We start from the raw sequence: 22,500 nt of genomic DNA, 5'->3' as shown, positions 1-22,500 counted from the left end.
AATTCCATTCCATGAAGTCAGACCAATTAAGTTCCACAATGGGTGTATGCAGATTAGTTTTTTATCACAAGTGACCTATACCTTTGCACAAATCTGGCATTGAACTCAACTGTGATTTATGTTGCTTAAATATGCACACATAGATAGTTCAAATATTCAGGTCTAGAACCAGTGTTAGCTGAATATTGAATACAGTGAGGTGTAAAAATGCAAACCGGCACACCAAATGATGAGTAATGTACAGTGTCCCTGTCAAAACATTGTTGAGTAAAGTGAAGTAAATACATGTATAGAGTGTAGGTTTTCCAGCACACGGCTTTGACCTACTACAGTACCTATGTTGGTATTGTACTTCAAACTATGTGTAGGCAGGTTGCTTAGGAGTCAAACCTTCTCAAACAGCCTAATTTGTACTCTTCAGAGGGATATTGGACTTTACATCGTTTTAACAATAATACACATTTACAGTAGGCCTATATCAACTTTTTTGTTGTTGATTTAGGCCTATTGTATATGTGTATTTTTGTTTATTGCAACAAGAAATACAAGTACAAACATAACTTTAAGCTACACTGAACAAACATATAAACACAACATGTAAAGTGTTGGTCCCATATTTCATGAGATGAAATAAAAGATCCCAGAAATGTTCCACATGCACAAAAGGCTTATTTCTCTCAAATGTTGTGCACACATTTGTTTATATCCCTGTTAGTGAGCATTTCGCCTTTGCCAAGATAATCCATCCACCTGACAGGTGTGGCATATCAAGAAGCTGATTAAACAGCATGATCATTACACAGGTGCACCTTGTGCTGGGGACAATAAAAGGCCACTCTAAAATGTGCAGTTTTGTCACACAACACAAGCCACAGATGTATCAAGTTTTGAGGGAGCGTGTAATTGGCATGCTGATTGCAGGAATGTCCACCAGAGCTGTTGCCAGAGAATTTAATGTTCATTCCTCAACCATAAGCTGCCTCCAACGTCGTTTTAGAGAATTTGGCAGTATATCCAACCGGCCTCACAACCGCAGACCAAGTGTATGGCGTTGTGTGGGCGAGCGGTTTGCTGATATCAACATTGTGAACAGAGTGCCCCATGGTGGCAGTGGGGTTATGGTATGGGCAGGCATAAGCTACAGACAATGAAAACAATTGCATTTTATTGATGGCAATTTGAATGCACAGAGATACCGTGATGAGATACTGAGGCCCATTTTCATGCCATTTATCTGCAGGCCATCACCTCATGATAATGCACGGCCCCATGTCTTAAGGATCTGTACACAATTCCTGGAAGCTGAAAATATCCCAGTTCTTCCATGGCCTGCATACTCACCAGACATGTCATCCATTGAGCATGTTTGGGATGCTCTGGATCAACGTGTATGACAGCGTGTTCCAGTTCTCGCCAATATCCAGAAACTTCGCACTGCCATTCAAGAGGAGTGGGACAACATTCCATAGGCCACAATCAACAGCCTAATCAACTGTAGGTGAAGGAGATGTCACGCTGCATGAGGCAAATGGTGGTCACACCAGATGCTGACTGGTTTTCTGATCCACGCCCCTACTTTTTTTAAAAGGTATCTGTGAACAACAGATGAATATCTGTATTCCCAATCATGTGAAATCCATAGATTAGGGCTTAATGAATTTATTTCAATTGACTGATTTCCTTATGTGAACTGTAACGCAGTAAAATCTTTGAAATTGTGGCATGTTGCGTTAATATTTTTGTTCAGTATATGATAATGCATCACTGGGTTGTCACAGTAAGTCCTGAACCAGGTGCTTTGCCATGAGACCAAGGCCTTGGGAAGTGGGTGATTAGTGGCATTCCCCGCGGCATGATGCACTTGTTCTCTGTATTAAAACCAACACCCTGCTTTTATTCCCTTTAGGGTCTATTAAGTGGGGGGTTGCCATAACAACGCGTTGGCAGGATATTGCCTAGATACGGCATAATGGGTCTCCTGACACAACTTGGTCTGCTCCTGTGGAAGAACTTCACTCTTCGGAAGAGACAAAAGGTAACTATACACCCTCAAAATATAATCAACCTACATCTGCTAAAATCGTAAGGATATGCAAATGTATGCTTGTGCTAGAGTTAACACAGGGCCGTAACTACGGTTAGAGTTTTAGTGAGGTCTGGAAAAAGATTTTACTGCATTTCTATACAATTAAAACACTTTAAAATGCTGTTTGGAGAACAGCAAAATCAAGGTAAAATGACCTGAGCCATTATCACCTTGGCTGCTATAGGTTCATTCATCTCAGTCGATCTACAAAAAAGCGACTATTTACCAGTTGTGCACTCATTCTCAGAGAGTCGGTCTTTGTTTGTTTGGAGGATGTCTGTAGACATGGCAGGAGTAAAACATTTTTTACTCCTGTTTTAAAATGGCCTTTTGTCCGGTATCTAGCAAACACAATGCCAGCGGCATCTCTAGACTAGTTGCCTATTATGCCGGCTGCAAGCTGGTGTAGTTCGTTTCACATCACCCTCGGCCTGTGCCACGAGTGGGCGGAGTTAGCCATTTGAGAGAGTGGCAAATTTGCCGCTAAAAAGGAACATCTGGGAGGAAAATCCGGGGGACGCAGGCGAGCATAACGAACAAACCACTGTTCATGATTTCACTAGTTGGCAAAGATGCAGGCGCAATTAGAACTCGGTCAGATCAAGAATATAAGCGTTCTGAGCTTTGATCAACGCTGGGAGCAATATTTATATTTTATATATATATATACTGTATAAATAAAATCGAATGAGAAAACACTACCGAGGTCCGGTGTCCTCATATGTAGTTGGCCATAAGTGAACAAGGACATCTAAGGTATTGTGTTAGGGGAAGAGTAGAGGGATTTGTCTTAAAAACTGGTTCATATCTATGTGAGCTGCTGCCCTAATTCTCTCGCTGGAGAATAATTTTTACCCTGACACGCACAAGCTGGAAGTGTCACCTTCAATTTGCAGAGATTCATCCCTTCCAAATGTTATGTCACTTGTCACCTGTGTTTAAGCTTTAACAAAGTCCGCCTGATGGGAATGGATGGGGCATGGGGAATGAGTGGTAAAAAGTTTGTTTAAAAGCTAGACTATACCTTTACCCAACAAAACATCCACCTACAGTATTGCATTAAATTCGATAACATAGGGGTATGTGAATATGACACGCATACAATTGTCTCTGTCCTTGCAACTGCTTTTATAGGGGAGAATTAAGACAGGTTTTTGATAAAAAATAAATCCCCTTGAACCTCCTTCAATCAGATTAAAAAATGGGCTCTTCATGCTCTTTAGTGATTTTATGGTCAGAGTCCAAGGACATTTACAACGCCCACTCGTTATTCTGGTCTCTGTCAATTCCTGCTGACTCCTTATTTTAGCCAAGGTGGGAGTGTGACATCCTGAGTTTGATACCAGCTGAATTTCACTACACAGCTTTGACTGTAATGTTACATGTTAGTCATTTAGCAGACACTCTTATCCAGAGCGACTTACAGGAGCAAATAGGGTTAAGTGCCTTGCTCAAGGATCAGCAGATTTCTCACCTTTTTGTTACTGGCCCAATGCTCTTAACCGCTAGGCTATCTGCCACCCTTGTTGACAACTATGTAACATTGATGATCCATCCTCTTCTCATCTAATACAAAACTACATACAGATGTAGGATCTTAATTTGATTAACCTGTTGCAGGACAACTTTCAGAAAATTTCGAACTTGGAGTGTATTTGTGGTTTAAAAAAGCTTCTGAATTTTGTAATTTCCACTTTTAAATTTCAGACTTGATTTTCCCTTATGAAAAATATATCAACCCCTACAAAAATGTCCATTGATTATAATCCACATAATAATTCAAATGTCCTGTTGCTGCAGGATTATTTTCCTGCTGTAGCAAACTGGCTCAAATTAAGATCCTACATCTGTACAATAATTTTATCCCCCTGTTGCAGGAGAACTTTCCTGCAATGCAGGAAATGTAAAACTTTTTGTGTATTTGAGGTTTAAAAAGGCTTCTGAAGTGTGTAATGAATGTCAGGACTCTGTGTCGAGTTCAGGTTAAAGGTTCAACTCCCATTATCCCCGGCCAATTCCCCCAACCCTGGTCGTTAGCTCCTCACTTCGCTCTCATTACACACACACCCCTCTCTCTCACACAAGCCTAATGTAGCAGCTAATGATGTATGGGCCATATAATAGTCTGTGATATCACCAACCAGCCATCAGGGAACAGACTATACTGACTAAAGAGAGAGACCCGTTATGGTCCGTGCTATCCGGGATCCCTGGGATGTCCCTAACCCCATAGAAGATTACATGTAAAATGGTTAAGGTTAGGGTTAGGGTAAGGATAGGGGTTAAGGTTAGGATTAGGGTTTAGGGTAGGGACGTCCCAAGAAGCCCAGATAGCACCAACCAGAGCCATGTATTTAGAGAGTTGGGCTAATGCGGTTTCTGCATTATGATGGATGACACTTGAACGTTCTATGGCAGCCATGTTAGCTCCCCATTAACATTACATGGGGAATATTTAAACAATGCTTCGTAACTGAACATCTAGAATTAGAACAATATTAACAATTCTAAAAGTTGGCCTAACTCTCTAAATGTCTAGGGACATACAGAGAAGAAACTACAGATGCGTCAAAATACCCCTGGAACTAGCCGCATTGGGAGCCAAATTTGAAATGGAATACATTAAATACATGGAGAGGGGTGGAAAAAAGGTCCCGGAAGCGACCCAGAGGTCTCCTTTGTCTGCGCGGGCGTGATGCGGGGTGAGTGTCCACTTCACAGGAGGCGTGGTAATGGACCCGGTACACCATCTCTCCCATCCTCTCCAGGCCCCTACAGGGCCCCACCCAGTGACTGTCCAGCTTGGGGCAATGACCTTTCTTTCTCAGGGGGCTGTAGCCCAGATCAGCTCCCCACCCTCGTATTTATTTTCTGCCTCACACCTGCGATCACCAGCTGCTCCCTGGCGAAAAAGTGGGCTGTCTCCAGGTGGTCCTGGAGTCTCCTGGCATACTCTGGCCCCGGGGGAACAGGAGGGCTATCAGGGGGCTACTCAAACGCCATCTCTACAGGGGTGCAGATCTCTCTCCCCAGCATGAGTACGGCAGCCGTGCAGGAGGTGGAGTCTTGGACAGCAGAGCGACATGCCATGAGGACCATGGGCAGGTGCTTGTCCCAGTTACGCTGGTGTTTGAGATAATTGCCAGCTGCTATGCAAGTGTTTTGTTGACGTGCTCCTCTAGGACATTGCTCTACTGCTCACACATGGTGGTGAACACACGGGACTCAAAGTGCCTGCCTTGGTAGCTCTGAATGGACTCTGCAGTGCCAAACCTGCTGAACATACCCGCTGTGAGGGCGTCAAAGATGGTCTCTGCTATCTGGTCAGGGAGAGCGCAGGCCTCAGGACATTTTGTGAAATAGTCCATGGCCATGAGCACCCAACGGCTTCCACTGTCTGTGGTGGGCAACGGCCTGACTTCATCCACTCCCATTCTCTCCCCAATTGAAAACTGTTGGAGCTGAGAATGTGAGCGACCCTGAGAGCCCTTTCTCGCTGTGCAGCTGTCATAGTGGCGGCAAAAGTCCTTCACATCGATGTTGTGCTGACGCCAGTACAAGTCCTGACGGAGGCGGTGGAGGTGTTTTGTGACCACCAAGTGAACAGTCCCTACAGCCTCCCGCAGTGCTTTGGAGACCACCACCTGCCACCTCTTCTCTGCTGTAGCTGTCTCCTTCCATGCTCTCAGTAGCACTCCATCAGCCAGCCGCAGAGCGTCAAACTTTGACCAAAGCCCTCCACCTCTTCCAACGGGGGCCTCTGCTGCGCCTCCACTCACTGTAGCACTGGCTATAGGTCTGTTCCTGCTCCTCCACCCACTGTAACACTGACTGTAGGTCTGTTCCTGCTCCTCCACCCACTATAACACTAGCTGTTGGTCTGTTCCTGCTCCTCCACCCACTGTAACACTGGCTGTAGGTCTGTTCCTGCTCCTCCACCCCACTGTAACACTGGCTGTAGGTCTGTTCCTGCTCCTCCACCCACTGTAACACTGGCTGTAGGTCTGTTCCTGCTCCTCCACCCACTGTAACACTGGCTGTAGGTCTGTTCCTGCTCCTCCACCCACTGTAACACTAGCTGTAGGTCTGTTCCTGCTCCTCCACCCACTGTAACACTGGCTGTAGGTCTGTTCCTGCTCCTCCACCCACTGTAACACTAGCTGTAGGTCTGTTCCTGCTCCTCCTGCTGCTGCCTCCATTCAGCCACTCTGACAGCCTGCAGCTCACAGCAGACAGGCACGCTTACCTAGCATTCTAATGCACAGACTCACTGCTCTGCACACTGCTCTCTCTCTCACGGCCCTCTCTCCACTCACAGTGGCGGCTCCCGACCTGTGTACCACTGTGAAGTCGTACGGCTGAAGATCCTCCAACCAGCATGCGACCTGCCCCTCTGGCTCTTTGAAAGACATGAGCCACTGGAGAGCGGAGTGGTCCATCCTTACAGTGAAGGGCAGGCCACACAGCGAGAAGCTCTCACCGGGTGACACAGTAGCGGTGGTCGTGTTTGTTGAATGTCTTGCTGAAGTAAGCCCCTACTCTCTTCCCTTCTGGCCCCACCTGGGCCAGCACCCCTCCCATGCCCACATTCCTTGCATCTGTGTCCAGGATAAAGGGCAAGGTGGGGTCAGGGGGGACGAGCACAGGGGCATCGGGCAGCATGGGTCTCTGCTGCCTTGACAGCCTGAGTAAGGGGGTTGTTGGACTGCGTGAATGTGACTGGACGGGACGGACGGACGGACGGGGGGGGGGGGGGGCATGGTGACTGGAGGTCCTCCCTGGAAGCTCAGCATTCAGTCTGGGGGAAGTGGAGCCTTGCTCCCCGTCTGTGCCATTGGGCTCCTCCTGGCGATTGTGGGGTTTGGGAAAGAGAGCAAGGGGTCCGCACCACCCCATCTATGCGGACCCCAAGCAATTTCCCTGAGCTCTGGGAGACATGGGGCAATCCCTGCGCAGATGGCCTGGCTGGCCACACTCCCAGCCGACCATGGGAGTGTAGTTCAGTTATTTCAGCCACCCATGCAGGCTTTTCCGGCTCTGGGCTGCTCTGCACAGTGGGTGTATCTCTACACGCCCCCACTGAAGCCCCAGCCCACACAATCTCCCTCTCCAAAGCCATCTCCAAAGTTTTCTGTATTGACTCGGAATGAGCCAGCTGGGTCTGTGTGCGAAGCTCCGTAGGAGGGTGCACCTGTATGAACTGGTTGCGTGCCAGCTCGCTCTGCACGGAGGGGTGCATTTGAGCGTATGCCCGCCGAGTGTGGCTCTCAAAGTCATTAGCTAGCACACGTAGTGGCTCCCCTGGCTGCCTGCTTCTATTGCTCAGTTCAGAGAGCAGCAACTCTGGTTGTAAACAATGTCCAAAGCTCCTCTTCAGTGCTCCAACTAAAGCCCCATAACCACGTCTGTCCTCTGGGCTAATCAATAAACAGGACAGAGCATCGTCCGTGAGGCACAAAGCTAGCTGAAGTGTCTTATCATCATACGACCACCTCCCTGAATGAGCTAACAGTTTAAATTGAGCAAGAAAAGCTTACCAATCTGCCTTACCAGAGTACTTCAGGGTCTTAACAGCTAGGGATGTGGCCGGGTCGCCGTGATCGTCCTCCACCTCCTCCTTCACTCTCGGGCCTCCTCTAAGCATTTTCAGTCCCCTTTCCATGATAGGCTAATTCATGTAGCTAGCCACCGTAGTCAGCTAGCAAGCAACATTTTTGTTTTTACTTCTGACACCAATGTAATGAGCTCAATAGATCATGAATAAACAAATGTCCAGGACATGGGATCAAGCTCTCGAATCAAACAGTTTATTAATAAACTCTTAGCAGGCTACTGTAGGGCTGTAGCCTACGCCAAAACAATCTGTAAAATGCACGATCAACAGTTATCGAACACCCTTGTCCTGGACGTAAGAGAGAGAACAAAATAAAAAGCCTGTTCTTATAACTTGCATCTGCACGACCCCCTGCCCATAGCCCCGCTGTCCACCAACCACAAGGACGCCTGGCACCAAAACATGTATTCCTTTGATTGGTAGACAGCAGAGTGACTGGCCTGCTGGACCCCGTGAATCTCATAAACATGACCATAAACTCATAAACAATTGCACATAACTGACCACAGCACGGAGGAACCACCAGACAGTTGGCAGCCTGTACGAGGCAACACATCACAGAATCCTCAGTCTGTACATGTGCACAAGACCAACAGATAGTAAGGATGCTGACCAGAGTGACGGAACTGACACACCTCCTGACCGACCTCAGTCTCCTGAGCGACCTCAGTCTCCTGACAGAACTCAGGCTCCTGACAGACCCCAGTCTCCTGACAGACCTCAGTCTCCTGACAGACCTCAGGCTACTGACAGACCTCAGGCTCCAGACAGACATCAGACTTCGCACCGATCTCCGTCTACCTCCATACATTCGAATCCGATTAGTCCTCTTCTCAAGACTTACTACAGTCTTCTGATGATGATGTGGTGTTTCCCAGTTGTGACACGAATATGTCATTTGACGATCTCTGTGACACATTAATAAACTAATCATTACATGATGATTGTATGATGACTGAAGCAGCAGTGGTGACAATACTGGAAAAAGGTCCACCTCAGTCAGATCCAACCTGCAATGTACCAAGCACATTCTGTCAAAACCCAGCTGATGTTGAAGTAACTGAGGGAAGGTCCATCCCAGTCATTTGACTCTCAGGATCCAACCAGCAACGAAACAAGTACGTTTTTTGAAAACCCAACAAATGTAGTTGAGAAGCAAACCAGTGTAATTCATAGAGTTAATTGTGTGACCGATATGATTCAAGCCTTCTCAGACAAGAACATACTACATGCCAACATAGCATTCAAGCGCCTGGTTGAAAATGGTGTTGATAAAGCCGTGGTCGGAAATGGAGTGTTCAAGGACTGTCTCACTGATTTCTGGGACACTTTTTATGCAACAAAAACTTGTGAAACAACATACAAGATACCCACTCTCCATCACACCTACCAAGAAAGAGAGTGGGAGGCTGTCACACGGATTGTGGCCATTGGATGGCAGCGCTTTGTGTACTTGCCAATCCAGCTGACACCTCCTTTTCTGACAGAGGAACTATCCCTTCCTTTAAAAAAAAGCAGTCTGATGGTGGTGTTTTTCAATTACATCAGCCCTACATAAAAGGATGTGTTAACCGAAGCACTCAATGACTTCAAAAGTGTAGACATGGATGAGATCCTCAGTGTCCTCAGCTGTCACAACTGCTCTGTGCTCCCAAATGAAACAACCTCCCGAAGATACTGGAAGGAATTGCACATAAGGAGATGGTGTAGCAACCAGCTTTCATAATAATGTGCTGGCAACCCATTCTGAGATCTATTGGGGAATCCATGAGTGCATGCAGGCTGGACAAGATTATTGAAGATCTTCAACTAAAGGCAAGAAGTGTGGCAAAATGCATCCAGTTCCCACAATCAATGTCACCATCTGAAACCATTTACGTTTGACATTTTAGTCATTTAGCAGACTTACAGTAGTGAGTGCATACATTTTCATACTTTTTTTCATACTGTTTTCAAGCCATCACATCCAATCACCTCCTGTGATTCATTAGGGAGAGAGACCAGATGGAGCTCGGTCTCTTCCTCAGATATTGCACAGGGTCCAATGTATTTATATCCAAGACTATCAAGGTATCGTTCACATAATGACTGAATTCTCAAGACGGTCAGTTGTTCACACTTGTACTTATCGCCTAGAGTTGGCATGTGACTACAGCACTCACGCAGAATTTAGGGCAGAGTTTTGCACTATGCTGAACAGTGCAGTGTGGGTAAAGGATATGTTATAGATGTATCTGTACTCAGGTAACAATTCCTGTGTCTAACTTTCTTGGAAGGTTATGGTTTACTGTTCCCCCTAAAGAAAAAACTTCCAGTTTGAGCTTAATAGCAGCAAAAACATATTGTAGTTTCTAAATACTCCAACATCTCATGTAGGCTACAGTCTATTTGTCATTTCATCCACAAATGGTGGGCAAAATGTTGTGGTGCTGAAGGACAGCTCCGCCATTCATCCAGTTATAAAACAAATATCTAAATGACTAGAAATATACTGTAACACGTGCAGTTTGTTTGGAATTTGTAATTCTTCAGTTTGCCATTGTTTGTATTTTATTGCTGGAGCTTTGATAAGAAGACCCTGGCCTATACATTAGCACATGGCTACTTACAGCAGATGTGCTCCAATCAAAGGTCTTAGATATTTGTAGAGTCTTACTGCCTCTGGTGCACTATGACACTGCTCTAGATCATTTTCCTCCATCACCAGCATACAAAGGTCATATACAGTAGATCACGGTCAAAAGGAATGTCAGATATCCAAAGGCAGACATCCTCTTGCAGAATCACGCCGAGTCTGTCAGGATCCACTGGATGCAAATAGTCCCGTGCATGATACAGTTCTGGTGAGTTATACATGAGAAAGGGTTTTCCATGGTATAAATCCCGTCCATTGCTACCAGGTCTAATGCGATGGTTGTTCCACATGTTCACAATGGTGTCCAGTTCATCCTATGGCAAAAACAATAATTTTATCATAATTATTGCATAAATAAACAAGAATAGCCTAGGTCAGAGATACTAAATTACAATCAAATAGCCTACCCTGCTCTAACATATCCATTACTGTTTTATATTCTAAGATTTGACTGCCTAAGTGTTGATATTTAACCTGAATTGGTAGAAGGAAAAATAATGGAATGAGACCCTTGTCAATGTCATCGCCAGTGAAACCCCCGTGGACTGAAATTCGTGAAATATATCTCTCCAGTAGTCAGCATTCTGTATTCTATAGATCCCCCACCAGTTTTCAATCTGTTGATTTGCTGTACTTGTTCCTTGCAACACACATGGTCCATGCACTGTACCCATGTCGTCTCTGCGGAGAAACTGCTGCAGTCTGTCCACATGGACATTTCAGTCCCCAAATCAGAGCTTACTATGTGTGCGCAACTGCCTCTTTCACTAACTGCAAGGAAGAAGTACACAGCAATTACTCTTGGGTTATTTTTTGTGAAGTTCACCTGCATCCAAATTACTGTATGTGACGTGAAAACCCATCTATACAGCCGTTAATGCCAATGCCAAGTAGCTTAAATCTATAGTACAAATCCAAATGCCATAAGTAATTATGCCCCGGGACACTGTAGTGATGTCTCCTTAGCCTTCTCCATGTCCTTTGATGCACTCCCGCTGGATCGAGATATGATTGTACTTCTCACACTATGGCTCTGGTAAGCCGTAACCCGGCCAATCGGCATTTTTAATGCATCATACCGTATCCATGAAGACGCCCCAGTCCCTGTAGCTGCCTGGCTATAAAATTGAGGACACATTCTTGATCACCTGAATAGACCAAGATTTGCCAGCCTCCTTCTCAAATGCCGAATGCTGATTTGGAAGGCATCTACAGTGAGGGAAAAAAGTATTTGATCCCCTGCTGATTTTGTAAGTTTGCCAACTGACAAAGAAATTATCAGTCTATAATTTTAATGGTAGGTTTATTTGAACAGTGAGAGACAGAATAACAACAAAAAAATCCAGAAAAACACATGTCAAAAATGTTATAAATTGATTTGCATTTTAATGAAGGAAATAAGTATTTGACCCCCTCTCAATCAGAAAGATTTCTGGCTCCCAGGTGTCTTTTATACAGGTAACGAGCTGAGATTAGGAGCACACTCTTAAAGGGAGTGCTCCTAATCTCAGCTTGTTACCTGTAGAAAAGACACCTGTTCACAGAGGCAATCAATCAATCAGATTCCAAACTCTCCACCATGGCCAAGACCAAAGAGCTCTCCAAGGATGTCAGGGACAAGATTGTAGACCTACACAAGGCTGGAATGGGCTACAAGACCATCGCCAAGCAGCTTGGTGAGAAGATGACAACAGTTGGTGCGATTATTCGCAAATGGAAGAAACACAAAAGAACTGTCAATATCCCTCAGCCTGGGGCTCCATGCAAGATCTCACCTCGTGGAGTTGCAATGATCAAGAGAACGGTGAGGAATCAGCCCAGAACTACACGGGAGGATCTTGTCAATGATCTCAAGGCAGCTGGGACCATAGTCACCAAGAAAATAATTGGTAACACGCTACGCCGTGAAGGACTGAAATCCTGCAGCGCCCGCAAGGTCCCCCTGCTCAAGAAAGCACATATACAGGGCCGTCTGAAGTTTGCCAATTAACATCTGAATGATTCAGAGGAGATCTGGGTGAAAGTGTTGTGGTCAGATGAGACCAAAATCGAGCTCTTTGGCATCAACTCAACTCGCCGTGTTTGGAGGAGGAGGAATGCTGCCTATGACCCCAAGAACACCATCCCCACCGTCAAATATGGAGGTGGAAACATTATGCTTTGGGGGTGTTTTTCTGCTAAGGGGACAGGACAACATCACCGCATCAAAGGGACGATGGACGGGGCCATGTACCGTCAAATCTTGGTTGAGAACCTCCTTCCCTCAGCCAGGGCATTGAAAATGGGTAGTAGATGGGTATTCCAGCATGACAATGACCCAAAACACACGGCCAAGGCAACAAAGGAGTGGCTCAAGAAGAAGCACATTAAGGTCCTGAAGTGGCCTAGCCAGTCTCCAGACCTTAATACCATAGAAAATCTGTGGAGGGAGCTGAAGGTTCAAGTTGCCAAACGTCAGCCTCGAAACCTTAATGACTTGGAGAAGATCTGCAAAGAGGCTATTATTATTATTATTATTTATTATTAGGAGTGGGACAAAATCCCTCCTGAGATGTGTGCACACCTGGTGGCCAACTACAAGAAATGTCTGTCCTCTGTGATTTCCAACAAGGGTTTTGCCACCAAGTACTAAGTCATGTTTTGCAGAGGGGTCAAATACTTATTTCCCTCATTAAAATGAAAATCAATTTATAACATTTTTTACATGCGTTTTTCTGGATTTTTGTTGTTGTTATTCTGTCTCTCACTGTTAAAATAAACCTACCATTACAATTATAGACTGATCATGTCTTTGTCAGTGGGCAAACGTACAAAATCAGCAGGAGATCAAATACTTTTTTCCCTCACTGTATAACTGACAGACATAATGCAATTTCTGCCTGTGTTAATCCTTGATAAAAAAAAAAATGATGCGCTGATCCACCATGGGCTCTGCCTCCTCAGTCATACTGTCAATCTTTCATCAATATGTCCACTGCTATTTATAGAGTTTATCTCGTGATCTCAACAAAACAATTTTTGTTATGTTGTGATCACAAGAAAAGTGTATTGTGATCTCAACAAAATTTGACTTCTGTACTAATCAATTCTATGGCAAGAACATAATTTTTATCTGATTATAGAGGTAAAATCCCCAATGTCTCTATTAATAGGCCCAACTACTCTATTAAAAGATATTAATCTTACTGTATTTCTCCAATGCCAAACTGGTGTGTCTTGTTTGCAATTAAACTGTCACTGTAGTAGGTGATTTGGACAGAGTCAGGCGCAGGAGGAGTGAATCACAGAATAATGGTTTATTCGGCCAATACAGCAGTTCGCAACAATGTGTAAAACAACTACAGTGCGACTTAACGGCGTACTGGGAAAAACAAAACACACGTGTGAATATCCCGGCGATAAGGTACATAATGCTCCACCAAGCTATCGACACCTCCACATGGAAACAATCACACACAAAGACATTGGGGGCAGAAGGAATACTTATACAGGGACTGATGCGGGGATATGAACCAGGTATGTGTAAAAAAACAAGACAAAACAAATGGAATGATGAGAAGAGGAGCGGCAGTGGCTAGAAGGCCGGTGATGACGAACGCCAAAGCCTGCCTGAACAAGGAGAGGAGCTCTGATGCCACGGTGCCAGGACCGGCTGATACCCTAAAACACATTGAAACGGTGACAGGTTAGTGGAGGAGTGGCGGAGAGAGTTATGGGCATATTCGGCCCATGGCAAGACCACTGACCACTCCCCCAGCCGGTCCTGGCAGTAGGACCGCAGGAACCTACCCACATCCTGATTCACCTGTTCTACCTGCCCATTAGAATCAGGGTGAAACACAGAGGTCAGGCTGACCGAGACCCCTAGCCGTTCCATGAACACCTTCCAGACCCTGGACGTAAACTGGGGACCCTGGTCAGACACTATGTCCTCTGGCACCCCGTAGTGCTGGAAGATGTGAGTAAACAGGGCTTCGGCAGTTTGCAGGGCCGTGGGGAGACCGGGCAGAGGAAGGAGGCGGAAGGCTTTAGAGAAGTGGTCCAGAACGACCAGGATGGTGTAGTTACCCTGAGAGAGGGGAGGATCAGTTAGGAAATCAATGGATAAGTGCGAGCATGGCCGTTGTGGAACTGGTAAGGGATGTAACTTACCCGCTGAAAGGTGTCTAGGTGCCTTACTCTGGGCGCACACCGAGCAGGAGGAGACATACACCCTCACGTCCTTAGCCAAGGTAGGCCACCAGTACTTCTCGGTCAGGCAGCGAACTGTACAGCCGATGCCTGGGTGACCAGAGGAGGGGGACGTGTGTGCCCAATAGATAAGACGATATTGGACACTAGACGGCATGTACCGCAGCCCAGATGGGCACTGAGGTGGAGATGGCTCTGTGCGTAATGCCCGCTCTATGTCCGATCCACCGCCCATACCACCAGCTCCACAATGCAGGAGGCCAGGAGTATGGGGGTGTGTCAATGGGCCTCTCCTCTGTGTCGTAGAGCCTTGACAGTGCATCTGCCTTCACGTTCTTAGTGCCTGGTATATAGGACAGCGTGAAATCAAACCGGGTGAAGAACAAGGGCCACCTGGCCTGGCGAGGGTTCAGCCTCCTCGCTGCCTGGATGTACTCCAGGTTATGGTGGTCAGTCCAGACGAGGAAAGGGTGTTTCGCCCCCTCGAGCAAGTGCCTCCACACTGTCAGGGCTCGAACAACAGCCAACAGCTCCCAATCATCAACGTCATAGTTTTGCTCCGCCGGGCTGAGCTTCTTAGAGATGAAGGCACAGGGGCGGAGCTTGGGTGGCGTGCCCAAGCGTTGGGATAGGACAGTGCCTACCACTACCTCGGACGCATCCACCTCCACTTCGAACGGCAATGATGGATCGGGATGGGCCAATACCAGGGCTGAGGTGAACAGAGCCCTCAGGTTACTGAAAGCCTGTCAGCCTCAGCAGACCAGCGGAGCTGAGACGGCCCACCCTTCAACAGAGAGGTGATGAGGGCTGCGACCTTGCCAAAGCCCTGGATAAACCTTCGATAGTAGTTGGCAAAGCCAATGAAGCGCTGCACCTCCTTTACCGTGGTTGGAGTTGGCCAGTTAAGCACGGCTGAGGTGGTGATGTGGTATCCGAGGAAGGAGACGGATTGTTGGAAGAACAGACACTTTTCTGCCTTGGCATACAGGTCATGATCCAACAGTCGGCCAAGCACTCTGTGAACCAGGGACACATGCTCGTTGCGCATAGCGGAATATACCAGGATGTCATCGATGTAGACCACCACACCGCGACCAAGCATGTCCTGAAACACCTTGTTCACAAACGACTGAAAGACTGATGGAGCATTCATCAACCCGAACGACATCACCAGGTTTTTATAATGCCCCGTGGTTGTGCTAAATGCTGTCTTCCACTCGTCCCCCTTCCCGGACACGCACCAGGTTGTACGCATTCCGAAGATCTAATTTCGTGAAGGCGGAGATCTAATTTTGTGAAGAAGCGCGCCCCATGCATTGATTCGATCACAGAGGAAATGAGGGATAGAGGATAACTATAGCTAATGGTAGTTTTATTAAGTGCACGGTAATCAATGCAAGGGCGCAGACCCCCGTCTTTCTTCTTCACGAAAAATAAACTTGAGGAGGCGGGTGAAGTGGAGGGACGTATGAACCCCTGACACAGCGACTCGGAGACGTATGTTTCCATAGCCTTCATTTCCGCCTGCGACAGGGGATATACATGACTCCTGGGCGGCATAGCGTCTAACTGGAGGTTTATCGCGCAATCCCCCACCTGATGGGGTGGTAATTTGGTCGCCTGCGTTTTGGAAAATGCGTGCGCCAAATAGAGATATTCGGGGGAAATGTGCACGGTAGAGGTATTGTCTGGACTTTCCACCGTGATCGCACCAACGGAAACAGCTAGACACCTACCTTGACACTCTCACGACCACCCCATGAGAGCCCTCTGTGGCCATGAAAAGGTGGGGTCGTGTAATGCTAGCCAGGGAATGCCCAACACAACATGGAAATCAGAGGACTCAATAATGTGAAACGTGATTTGCTCATTATGGGTCGCTCAGCTGGTTACGCAGGGTCGGGTCCTCTCCTCTCCATGCGCTGGACGGCCTGGAGAGCCCGATCCATCGCTTCGCCCAAGCTGGCTAAGATGTTGGAATGCTCCCGGACCTGCTCAAAGACTCCAGGCATACTCCCAGCTCCTGCTGACTCCATGCTGTTGGGTGTGTGATTCTGTAGTGGGTGATTTGGACGGAGTCAGGCGCAGGAGGTGTGAATCACAGAATAATGGTTTATTCGGCCAATACAGCAGTTCGCAGCAATGCGTAAAACAACTACAGTGCGACTTAATGGCGTACTGGGGAAAACAAAACGCACAGGTGAATATCCCGGCGATAAGGTACATAATGTTCCACTGAGCTATCGACACCTCCACATGGAAACAATCACACACAAAGACATGGGGGGCAGAGGGAATACTTATACAGGGACTGATGAGGGGATATGAACCAGGTGTGTGTAAAAAACAAGACAAAACAAATGGAATGATGAGAAGAGGAGCGGCAGTGGCTAGAAGGCCGGTGACGACGAACGCCAAAGCCTGCCCGAACTAGGAGAGGCGGCAGCTTCGGAGGAAGTCGTGACAGTCCCTGTTTGCAAAGAATTCAATCTGAGATGTCATTGTGAATCTAAGCATGGTTGTATTTTCAGAACTAGATTTTCCACTCCTGACATGAGGCCCGAGTCCCGATGTGATTGCCAACAAGGGTTCTGCCACCAAGTACTAAGTCATGTTTTGCAGAGGGGTCAAATACTTATTTCCCTCATTAAAATGCAAATCAATTTATAACATTTTTGACATGCGTTTTTCTGGATTGTTTTGTTGTTATTCTTTACATTTACATTTACATTTTAGTCATTTAGCAGACGCTCTTATCCAGAGCGACTTACAGTTAGTGAGTGCATACATGATTTTTATTTTTTCATACTGTCCCCCCGTGGGAAACGAACCCACAACCCTGGCGTTGCAAACGCCATGCTCTACCAACTGAGCTACATCCCTGCCGGCCATTCCCTCCCCTACCCTGGACGAAGCTGGGCCGATTGTGCGCCGCCCCATGGGTCTCCCGGTCGCGGCCAGCTACGACAGAGCCTGGATTCGAACCAGGATCTCTAGTGGCACAGCTAGCACTGCGATGCAGTGCCTTAGACCACTGCGACATTCTGTCTCTCACTGTTCAAATTAACCTACCATTAAAATTATAGACTGATCATATCTTTGTCAGTGGGCAAACGTACAAAATCAGCAGGGGATCAAATACTTTTTTCCCTCACTGTATAGCCTATACAAACCTTCAAAACATACAGTGCGAAACTTGAAAGAACTTGTGGTTCTCAAGATCAAGCGAAATGGTACAATGTAGGCCTATCACTTGTGCACAAGTGCCCCCTGGAAAGGAAACAACGTGATATGTAGCCTAACAACTTCACTCACAGATGTGAGATTTTTTTCGCTATAGAAGCACTTTAGAATTGTAATTCCAAGTTGAACATACTAATATTTAGGGTCATATGACGGTCTGCTCTGCCATTCCTCCACTTTACACTGGGGCTGCCAATAATATAGGGTTGCTATAAGACCTAAATGGGAAAATAATGGACCCATAAAAAAACTGTAAAATAGCTCACCACTACCATGAGATGTATATATTTAAGGTATTAGTTGAATGGTGACGACAGCCCTTCCGAAAATACATTTAAATCGTGTTTTAATGCAATTTTTTTCACCCTACTCCATGTATTCAATGTATTCCATTTCAAATTTGGCTCTCAGTGTGACGCATCTGGCAGTTCTTTCTCTTTATGTTCCTATCTAAATATATGGGTCTGGTACTAAACAAATGAGATGTTGCCATGACCAGAGCTTGTTGTCATAGAAACTAAACTGTCTCCAGGGCAGTTTCATTGTTTGCTATAGATACAGTAAGGCCCTTATTCTTTTCAGTCAATGTCAATCACATCGTTGTTTTTACTTTACCATGGTGACGGTGTTGAGAAAAACCATCCTCCAGTACACCAGGTTCCCTATGGATAAAGCACAGTAGGGTGGGCCTCATTTCAGCAGAGAACAAAAGACTATGTAGAAAGTTTTTAAGTCAGCTTTTTATTAACATTTTTAACTTTATAATCGATACTGACAACATGTAATTTGAGGCTTGACAAATCTTGTTCTGTAGCTGAAGCATTCTCTTATTAATTGTGTTAAGGAGATGACAAAGATGTTATGTCATGGCAATCATGAATGGCTCTGTGTGCGCCTTGTTCCTTGGAATGTCATCGAAGACAACATAGATATTGTGCACAGATTATATGTCAGAGGAAGGAAACACATGGGATATTGGCTAGCGGAAACTGGATGGGAGTTAACAAGGACAAAGGGTCTTTTAGAGGTTAATGACCAATTAAATCTATCACCAAACATTTTGGGATTTTATAACAGGCATGAAACTGATTTTATGGTGCAGTATTTCACATAATTTCATAGTGAGAGGTTATCTATTCACAAAGAAGCTAGTGTAAGGCGGCAGGTGACCTTATAGAGGTTAGAGCATTTGGCCAGTAACCGAAAGGTCGCTGGTTCGAATTGCCAAGTCGACTAGGTAAAAAATCTGTCGATGCGCCCTTGAGCAAGGCACTTAACCCTAAGTGTTCCTGTAAGTTGCTCTGGATAAGAGCGTCTGCAAAAATGTAAAAATGTAGTGTCTAATGGCAACTGCAACTACCCCCAAGCCACAAGACTACTAAATAGCCAAACTGCTACAATAGTCAATTAATGGTACCTGAACTATCTGCACTTACTCTATCTTGCACTAGACTATATATACACACCATATTCACACTTACTTATGCAGAATGCAAAGTAACATTTAATTAAAAAGGTCCTAACCAATTACAGTTTAAAAGTCTATTTGGTTATTAAAAAGTCTTATGGCGGTGTCTATGGTCGAATATTTCAGTCTAATTGTTTTTGCATTGATGCTGGACAGTTGTCTCTGGTTGAAGAGGACTCTGCCAGCACTGTCTCCCCTTCTCTGTGGTAGGAGATCATGTAGAGGGTGGTCGGGTTGGTGCACGTCACTGACCAATCTTCCCGCTGCTTGCTCTCTCCGTGGATGTAGTGGTGGAAGGGTCAGTGAGATGTTTCTGTTTTTGTTATTATCTTGCTTGGCCTTTTCTGTACCCTATCCAGTGCAGCTTGCTGCTTCTTTGTGCAGCCCATCAGCAACACACGGGCATACTCCAGGCATGGTCGGATCAGAGGGGTGTAGATGTCAACAAGATTATCAGTGGGAAGGCCATTTCTTGCCATCACAGTCAGGAAATGTAGATACCTTGAAGCCTTTTTCACTGCCTGGTCAATGTGTTGTTCCCCACTGAGTTGGTTGTCCAGGTGGAAGCCAAGGTATTTTGTGCTTGTTACAACTGGAACAGCCTGTCCACCCAGGATTAGTGGAGCTGGTTGGGGAGGATTTTTGGAGAAGCAGATTCTTAGATTGACAGACTTCTTTCCATTAAGAAGCATGTTGTTCTCTGCCGTCCAATCCTCCAGTTGCTTTGCCTCCTCTTCCATTAAGTTGTCCTTTTCAATGTTGACTAGCCTTAAAGCACGGGACAGCCCAATGTCGTCGGTGTAGCCAGTGTCCAGTGTATCCTCAAAGATGACTCTCTGAGTGAACATGTGAAGCAGGAAGAGGTAAGGCGAGACGACCCTACCCTGTGCGACCCCAGATGTTACCTCTGTCCATGAGCTGTACATTGCATTTGCCATCACCCTCTGTGTTGTCCCTGTTGTATAGCTGTGAAGCCAGGTGAGTAGCCTTGGACATAGACCCAGAGTTTAGCATGGTCGACACGATCGAAAGCCTTTGACATGTCCGCCAGCAGAACCTCAACCATTGTCGGTTGCTTTGAGTCAGTCTCTGTAAGCCAGGTGTTTGTGGCTCTGACCAGCGCATTTGTGGTGCTGTGTTTAGGCAAGTATGCATATAGGTTTTTGCATTCTTCAAGAGCAACTGGTATGAGCTTCTTGACAATGAGCATTTCCCAGACTTTGCCCAGACAGGATGTCAAAGAGATTGGTCTCCAATCACTTTTCTGTCCAGGACTGGGGACCTTAGGAATGGGGCAGATGTTGACGGTCTTCCACACTGTAGAGACAGAGCACAGTTGATAGGAGGTGTTAACTATTGTGATTGAGTGACCACTGGTGCTAGATCCTCTGAAAATTCCTTCAGTAACCAGGGAGGAATACCATCTGGACCACTTGCTTTCTTTGGACGGAGTCTTGAAAGAGCTTGTTTCATTTGTCCAATGTTGCATAATTCTCCTTCCCCAACAGGCCTAGGAAGAGGAAAAACAGTGACGAATGTATTTCCTGGTCCCGCTTCAGCAAAGAACTTGTTCATGACCTCAGCAACATCGTCATTTGTCCACACCATCAATCTGTATTGTCCCTCCAGATGGTTTTGAACTACAAAGCTATTTGTTGATGAAGTCCCTCCACTCTTTTGGGTTTTTCTTTTTGAGTTCTTGCATTTCTTTTGTGTAGTAGTTGTTCTTTGTCCCTCGGATGAGCTTATTATTTTTTTTTTTTCAATTTCTCAGTTTTCCCTCATCTGTCAAATATTTTTTGCCTTTTCTTGATGGCCGCTTTTAGTTGTTCCGCCATCCATGGCTGGTCCCGCACTGTTGTTGTTTTCTTTTGTATGGGCACACTATATTGTCACTCCCACACAAATCCCCACACACATTCACATACACACATACGCACACACATAACACACGCATACCGACACAACACAAACACACATACATACACATTACACACACAAGCACACTCACACACTTTTACACTCATGATTTGCTGCTGCTACTCTGTTCTTTATTTTACTCTTATTAATATCTATCCTGATGCCTAGTCTCTTTACTCTGCCTTCATGTACATATCTACCTCAAATACCTTATTATTAATATCTATCCTGATGCCTAGTCACTTTACTCTGCCTTCATGTACATATCTACCTCAAATACCTTATTATTACTATCTATCCTGATGCCTAGTCACTTTACCCTACCTTCATGTACATATCTACCTCAAATACCTTATTATTACTATCTATCCTGATGCCTAATCACTTTACCCTGCCTTCATGTACATATCCACCTCAAATACCTTGTACCTCTGCTCATTGATCTGGTACTGGTACTCCCTGTATATAGCTCCATTCTTGTGTATTTTATTTTATTCCTCTTGTGTTGCTATTTTATTTTTAAACTCTGCATCGATAGGAAGGGCTCGTAAGCAAGCATTACATGGTCAAGTCTACACCAGTTGTATTCAGCGCATGTGACAAATAAATTGTATTTGATCCTTTTGTCTTTCTTCTGATACTCTGGAATACATTATGATAATTCACATTCTCAGTGGTACCACAATTTCCCTGACACATGTAAAGCTGAGGAAAATGGAAGAGTTGTGAAATTACCTAAGACATTCCTCAATAAATTGTGGTTTCATATTGATATTCAGCTTTGACTTTTGGATACATACAGTATTACATTGTGGCGCAAAATCAAAATAGCTGAGTGATTATGTACTGTATCAACCATATCCACTTGGTGTGGCTCATTTAAGTTATCTTTAGATCTATGGACTGTCTATGCCACACCATTGGAGAAGCTACAACACTCAGTAACAACAAATAAAACACCTAAATAACAACTACTGTATTGGCCGAGTACTGTCTCACAACGCCGTTGGGCTGAATTCAGAAACCTAAGAGTTTGTATGTATGGATATCTTTTAGCTACAATAAATAATAATGACATGCCACATGCCACATGCCATAGAGACACCATAAGTAATTCACTTTTGAGAGGATTGACAACAACAGACATCCAGTCAGTAGAACAGCAGTGGTGATTTTTAAGGCCATGGACTCTAGCGAGACTAGCACTGCCTCTGATTCCTCTAAGCAGCTAGGTCATTCCACTGGAGAGGATGGGAGGATGAACACGCCGACAGAAGAGGTCGGCAGAGTTGGAGGGAGAGAGAGGGAAAACTCTGAGGGACACATAAAAGCTTAGATGA

At 45.5% G+C, this 22,500-nt stretch overlaps 1 pseudogene across 1 annotated transcript in view; it reads left to right on the top strand.

Annotated features, from left to right (window-relative positions):
- Positions 1 to 1,969: 1,969 nt before the first annotated feature.
- LOC311132586 (phospholipid-transporting ATPase ABCA1-like) overlaps positions 1,970 to 22,500 on the top strand; it is a 256,970-nt pseudogene continuing 236,439 nt past the window's right edge. The window contains exon 1 of the transcript in view: positions 1,970 to 2,035. The product of the transcript in view is annotated as a phospholipid-transporting ATPase ABCA1-like (transcript). The remainder of the gene's footprint in view (positions 2,036 to 22,500) is intronic.

Source organism: Coregonus lavaretus (assembly GCF_964263955.1).
Source record: "Coregonus lavaretus genome assembly, chromosome: 7".
Lineage (NCBI taxonomy): Eukaryota > Metazoa > Chordata > Actinopteri > Salmoniformes > Salmonidae > Coregonus > Coregonus lavaretus.
This window is presented reverse-complemented; position numbering and strand designations above follow the sequence as displayed.